The sequence below is a fragment of the Peromyscus californicus genome, unplaced genomic scaffold (assembly GCF_007827085.1).
Source record: "Peromyscus californicus insignis strain IS unplaced genomic scaffold, ASM782708v3 Scaffold_6__1_contigs__length_162567912, whole genome shotgun sequence".
NCBI lineage: Eukaryota > Metazoa > Chordata > Mammalia > Rodentia > Cricetidae > Peromyscus > Peromyscus californicus.
The window spans coordinates 82,721,471-82,728,447 of record NW_026294584.1 but is presented as its reverse complement, the minus strand read 5'-3'; positions in this window follow the sequence as shown (position 1 = coordinate 82,728,447).

The following is a 6,977-nucleotide window of genomic DNA, read 5'->3' as shown; positions in this document are numbered from 1 at the left end:
TATCCTCATTCATAACTCGTGTCCATTACCTGTATTCAGTCCTTCCTTATTCATTCATTCATTCATTCATTCATTCATTCAGTGTGGGTGTGCACATACGTACACACTCACACATGCAGAAGTCCGAGGACTACTTGCAGGAATTGGTTATCTCCTTTCACCATGTGAATTCCAGGGATTGAACCCAGTTTGTCAAGTTTGGTGGCAAGTACCTTTACTAACTGGGCCACTTCACTGGCTCCCTACCTTTTAAAAAACAAAACGAAAACTCTTGGTCAGGCCTGTGTGGTCTGCTGCTCAGTTGTGGGTACTGTGGAGACTGGTTCCAGGATCTCAGAGAACCTTGTTTGTAGTCTGCAGGGACCACAGCATGCTGTTGTGCCCAGACACTCTTCTCCTCCGCTCTTTTTTAACTTCCGTTCTTTGGACTCTCTGTTCAAACAGCAGGAGGACCCTCCAGGACCATGCTTCCGTGTACGCACTTCACAGAACATGTTTGTTCTGTAGCTCACTGATTCACTGATAAGACTGTCATTCCTCATCCTATCAGTGACCAGGCTGTACAGTCACACGGCCAGGACCATGGCTGCTGCTAATCTTGTCCCCAAATAAATACTAGAATTTCTCAAATACTTAGAATGAATGGATGCTATAAAAAAAAAGTCTGTTGAATCAACAAATCAGTAATAGTTTCATTGTTGAATGCTACTAAATTACAGTCTATCTCAACGGCTAACAATGGTAGAAGCACACACAAACATTATATATATATATGCGCACTCATTGTGTATGTGTGTGTGTGTATATATATATATGACTCATTAAAATTGACCATTTGTGCCCAAAGAAAATAGCCACACATAAAAAAGTTATTATCCTATATGCACGTTCACTGACCAGAATGCAATAAAGTTAGAAATTAACAAATAAACCAAAGAAAAATCTATACTCCTAAAATAAGAAAACATACTTTTAGAAATCTCTTAGTTTGTGAAAGAATGAAACTCCTTGGAAGTAGACCACACTGTAAACAGTACACATATACAATAAAATAAACCTTCAAAAATATTTGGCTAGATGGTGCACACCTTTAATCCCAGCACTTCAGAGGCAGAGGCATGTGAATCCTGAGTTCCAGAACAGGCAGAACTGTTACACAGAGAAACTCTGTATTCGAAAACCAAAAACCAAACCAAACCAAAAACAAAAACAAAAACAAATTGGCCAGAAAATTAATTTTAAAAAGAGACAAAATGCTTAATAGGCAATATCAGGCATGAAAAATTAATATAGATGTAAAGCCTAATTTTAAAAACTAACACTGAGCTGGAGAGATGGCTCAGGGGTTGAGAGCACTGGCTGTTCTTCCAGAGGACCTGAGTTCAATCCCCAGCACCCATCTGGCAGCTCACAATTGTCTATAACTCTTGTTCCAGAGAATCCGGCACCTTCACACAGACATACATGCAGGCAAAAACCAATGCATATACAATAAAAATAAATTATTAAAAAAAACTAACACCACACGTAACTTTTTACCACTAAATTTGAAACCCAGAAAAAAATAATGCTTTTCTAAGAAAATATAACCAACCAAAATCTATCTAAGGAGTAGGAAATATTAATAAAGTAATGACCAGTAAACAAACTGAGGCATTACCTTAAATGTATCTCCTTCCAGCCTGTACAAAGAATACTGGGCAACAATATCAAAGAATCAATAATGGGTCTCTTAATCAGTGAGTTTGGCATTGATTCCTTATTGTCTGCCCCCTCTGCCCTCCCCCTCCCCCGGCCACCTGGGATCAGACCAGAGCAGCAGAGGACAGATCTCAACTCTGCAGGGAGGGCCGGACAAAACCCTAAAAACAAGAAGGCCGGTCAGTAACGTCTTCAGGGAAAGAGACAGGCAGGAATTGTCAAAATGAAGTAAGTGATGCTTGGGTGTGGTGGTCCTGCAAGTGGTCTGACCACTTGGTAGGCTGAACCAGAAGGACTGTGAATTGGGGCTATCCTCTGCTACATGGCAAGAACTCATTTCAAAGCCAAAATAAAAATGGAGTCGCCTGTGCCAGCCCTTCCACAGGACTGGTTCTCACATATGCTGACCGGAACTAAATTCCTTCCAGTATAATTCATACCATTGTTAAAATTCCTCCGCTGAAGCAGAGGCAAGAAAATTCTAAACGTTTTCTTCATAGTCCCCACTCGTGGAGCTATGGAGAACAAAGGAGGACCTGCATGCAGGTCTTTCGTTGGGTGCTTCCTGGCTGTGTCTCCATGCGGTGTTCCACTTTATAATGCTGCTGCTGCTGCTGCTGCTGCTTCCAGCTTTAACGCGGGCTAAACTTTTCACTTGCACCACCCACCGTCCCTTTCTCATTTCTCGTTTTTCTCAGTTCATTTTCTGTCCGTTTCCTTTGCTTTGGACCAGACTCCTGCTTGTTCTGCATAGGCGTGATAATCACTCAAGGAGTGACTGTTCAGTTGACCTCCTCGTTCCCCTTCAAGGCTGAAGGCGCAGAGATAAAGTCCTAACCCTGCAGTCACCCTGGACACCAAGGACAGGAAAGTGCTAAGAACAGACCTCTCCACCGTGAAATGAGGACAGTTATCTAGGATGGTGAGAATACACTCTGCGGACACCATCATTCAGGATCCAGACTGTCCCAGGCAATGAAAGCTATAACATTTTTCTATTTTTATTTTTTTTACACAGGGTCTCACTATATAGACCAGGTTGACCTTCAAACTCATTGAAATCCACCTGCCTCTGCCTCCTGAGTGCTGGAATTAAAGTTGTACATCACTATCCCTGGCTTATAACAATATCTAATTGGGCCACTTGAAAAGCCAGACCTGAGACAATGACAGCTTGACATACTCTTGCCCTTTGTTCCAGTCCTTTCTCTACTTAAACCTAAAACTAAAGCTCCTGTCAGTAGCTCATGGGTCACTGGACCTCATTATCTGTTTCATTCACTTCCCAATTCATCGATTAAGCCTACTTATTATTCCTTAAACAATTATATAACAATGACAATAAAAATGATAGGTTTATAAACTTGTACGGACTTATTAAACAAGTCATTTAAAAAAAGCTGTAATAAGAGCAAAACTGAAACATTATATATGACAGATGATATTAATAACAAAATGCTAATGTTAGAAAATATTTGCATTTGCATATATATAAACACATATATGAATACACATGACAATATATAATGGGTAATAGAGTACTAATAAAGCATATTTGCCCTCAAATTTTTATGTTGAAGCCCAAATTCCACAAATTATTGCATTTGAAAGTAAGACTTCTTTTAATTATTTTTGCTTGTTCTTTTATTTGTTTTTAACTTTAGTTGAAAGTAATTCTCATACAATATATTCTGATGACACTTTTCCCCTCCCCAAACTCTTCCCAGATCCTCTCCACCTCCCCACCCACCCAACTCCACACCCTTTCTCTCTCTCTAAAAAACAAACAAAAGGCACAAACCACAATCACAGACCTCATGAAAATACAAAAACAGAAATCAAAATATACAAACATAAGATCAACAAGACAAAAAACTGTCCAAATAAAGCAAAATACCACTGAGTTCATTTTTGTGTCAGCCAACTATTCCTGAGTATGTGGCCCGCCATAAACTATGTGGTTAATACACCCAGTGTAACTCCATTGGAGAGAATGAAATGTCCCACTGCCTGTGGGTATTCATTACAGATACCTTCCGCATCTCAGGACCCCAGCCATCTAGTTTGAACCTGTGCGGGTACTGTGCATGCTGCCACAGTCTCTGTGAGTCCACATGTGCATCAGTCACGTTGTGTCTGGAAGACACTGTTTCCTTGGAGTCATTTATCACCTCTGGCTCTTATGATCTTTCTGCCTCCTCATCTTCACAGCTCCCTGAGCCCCGAGGGGAGGGCTTTGATGGAGACATCCCATTTATAATTGAGTACTTCAAAGTCTCTCACTCTCTGCCCTTTTCCCAGTTGTGGGTCTCTGTGCCAGTTCTCATCTACTGCATGAGAAAGCTTCTTTGCTGATGGATGAGCAAGGTACTGATCTATGGGTATAGCAGAGCATCATTAGGAGTCATTTGATTGTGATGCTTATTCATGAGAACAGTAGTATTTGGTTTTCCCCTAGGTCCATGGCCTATCTTCTCTCAGGTTCTCGGTCACTTTAGCAGTGTCAGGCATGGGTTCCTGTCATGGAGTGGGCCTCAAATACAATCAGAAAGTGGTTGGTTACTCCCACAATGTTTGTGACACCATTGCATCTACATATCTCCCAGGGAGGTCACCTTTGTAGATTGCAGTTTTCTTAGTTAGGTTGATAATTATCTTTCTCTTCTGTCCTAGGAGCTTATCTGTAGGCTGTGACATTCCTTATGCTCAGCACTCAGATCCTATAATTTACACTCCTGTTAATAATGTTTATATCTTCAAAAACTTACAGCCTGGTCATGTAGCTCTTCAGAGGAGGGGCAATGTATTTGGAAAGTCTTGGCCTCAAGTCCTGGCTCTCCCACTTAGAAGCTGGGAGGCCTTGGCCTGTCTTCTAACCTCTTGTTTCAGATATTTGTCACTGCATGTGATGGCTATTCTTGGCTGTCAACTACATATGGAATTAACTAAAACCCAAGTGGTTAGGTACACCTGTAAGGAGTTTTGTTTGTTTGTTTTTGTTCTTTTTTTTTTTTAATGACACTTGGGGGTGGGGTGGAGTTGGAGCTGGGGAGGATTTAGATAAGGTTTCTCTGTGTAGTCCTGGCTGTTCTGGAACTTGCTCTGTAGACCAGGCTGGCCTTGAACTCTGAGATCCACCTACCTCTGTCTCCAGAGTGCTGCGTTAGAGACCTCTGTTATCACCGCCCAGTGGGGATTTTTCTTAATTAAGTCACTTGAAGTGGGAAGATCCACCTTTATTCTGGATCCTTTGAGGTGAGAAGATCTACCTTTAATCTGGGCCACACTTTCTGGAGACAGCCTGTATACAGTACATGGAAGAAGGAAGCATTTGCTCTTTGTCCACATGCTTTCTCTCTCACGGCCAAGTCCATTTCTTCACTGGCATTAGAGCCTAGTTCTTCGGATTCTGACATACACTGAAGACCAGCTGAGACATTAAGACTCATGGACTAAACAACTACTGGATTCTTGGACTCTCCATTGGTCGATGGCCCTTGTTAGACTAGCTGGACCACAGCCTGTAAGTCACTCTAATAAATCCCATATCTATATTCATCTATCGGTTACATTTCTCTAGAGAATCTTGACTAATACATTGCATAATGAAACATTCCAGAACTTAGGGGCTTGAAACACTGACTGTTTCACTAATCATTAGAATTCCTTGGGTCCACTGGTTAGCTCTTACATTTTGCCTGGTGTTGGCTATAAGAGGAAATCTCAAATTAGCTTTAATCTGGATTTCCCAGTTTTCATCTTTTGAGAACTCTCTGCTTAGTTAATATACACCATTTTTAAATTGGGTTATTTGCTTTCATAATGTTGGTTCTTTAGTTCTTTACATATTCTAGATACTAACACTCAGATAGATAATTGGTAAAGATGTTTTCCCACTCTATGGCCTGCCAGTTTAAACAATGATGGTGTCCTTTGCCGTGCAGAAGCTTCTCAGTTTCATGAGGTCCCTCCTATTCATTGTTGGTCTTAGTGCTTGTGCTAATGGTGTTCTGTACAGAAAGTCTTCTATGTCAATGCATTCAAGGCTACTCCCCACTTTCTCTTCCATCAGGTTCAGTGTATCTGACCTTATGTTGAGGTCTTTGATCCACTTGGAGTTAAGTTTTGTTCAAGGTAATAAATACAGATCTATCTGCATTCTTCTACATGCAGCCATCCAGTTTGACCAGCACCATTTGTTGACAATGTTGTCTTTTTTCCAGTATGTATTTTTGGCTTCTTTGTCAAAAATCAGGTGTCTGTAGGTATGTGGACTTATATCTGGATGTTCAGTTCCACTAATCGGAGTGTCTCTTTTTATGCTAATACCATGCTTTTTTTTTTTAAACTATAGCTCTATTATACAACTTGAAATTTAGGACCGTGATCCCCCTCCCTGGCAGTTCTTCTACCATTCAGGATGTTTTAGCTATCCTGCTTTTTTTTCATGTTTCCATATAAATCTGAAAACTATTCTTTCAATATCTGTGAAGAATTGTATTGGAATTTTGTTAGGGCTTGCTTTGAATCTGTAGATTGCTTTTGTGTCGAATCTATGGATTGTCTTTAGTAGGATGGCAATTTTCACAATATTGATACTAGTGGTCAATGAGCATAGGAGATCTTTCCATCTTCTAATATCTTCTTCAATTTTATGATTGGGGGTCACCACAACATGTGGAACTAAATTAAAGGGCAGCAGCATTAGGAAGGTTGAAAATCACTGTCCTAGGAGCTCATCTATAGACTGTGGCATTCCTTGGGCTCAGCACTCTGGTCCTATGATTTACACCCGAATCCTATGATTTACACTGCTAATGTTTGTATCTTCAAAAACATACAGTTCTTCATGTTGTGATGACCCCAACCATAAAGTTATTTTCAATCCTACTTCATAACTGTAATTCTGTTGTTGTTATGAATTATAATGTAAGTATCTATGTTTTCTGATGGTCTTAGGCAGCTCCTGTGAAAAGGTCATTCAACTCCCAAAGGGTTGAAACTGACAGGTTGAAAACCACTGTGCTAGTAGCTTGGGAATAATGACTTTCATTCACAGACATATGAATATTTGCAGTACTTCAGAGATTTAGAAGTGAATGTAACAGGGTGCTTGATCTCAGGAAGACGACAACCTAAATAAGAAGTGTTAATTAAAACAACACCATATGAGGAAAAAAGATACAGCTTTTTTAGAAAATAATTTGGGGGAATCTACAGAAATTGAAAAAATAGAATCATTATATGATCCAGCAAATCTGCTTTGAGAAAAAGAA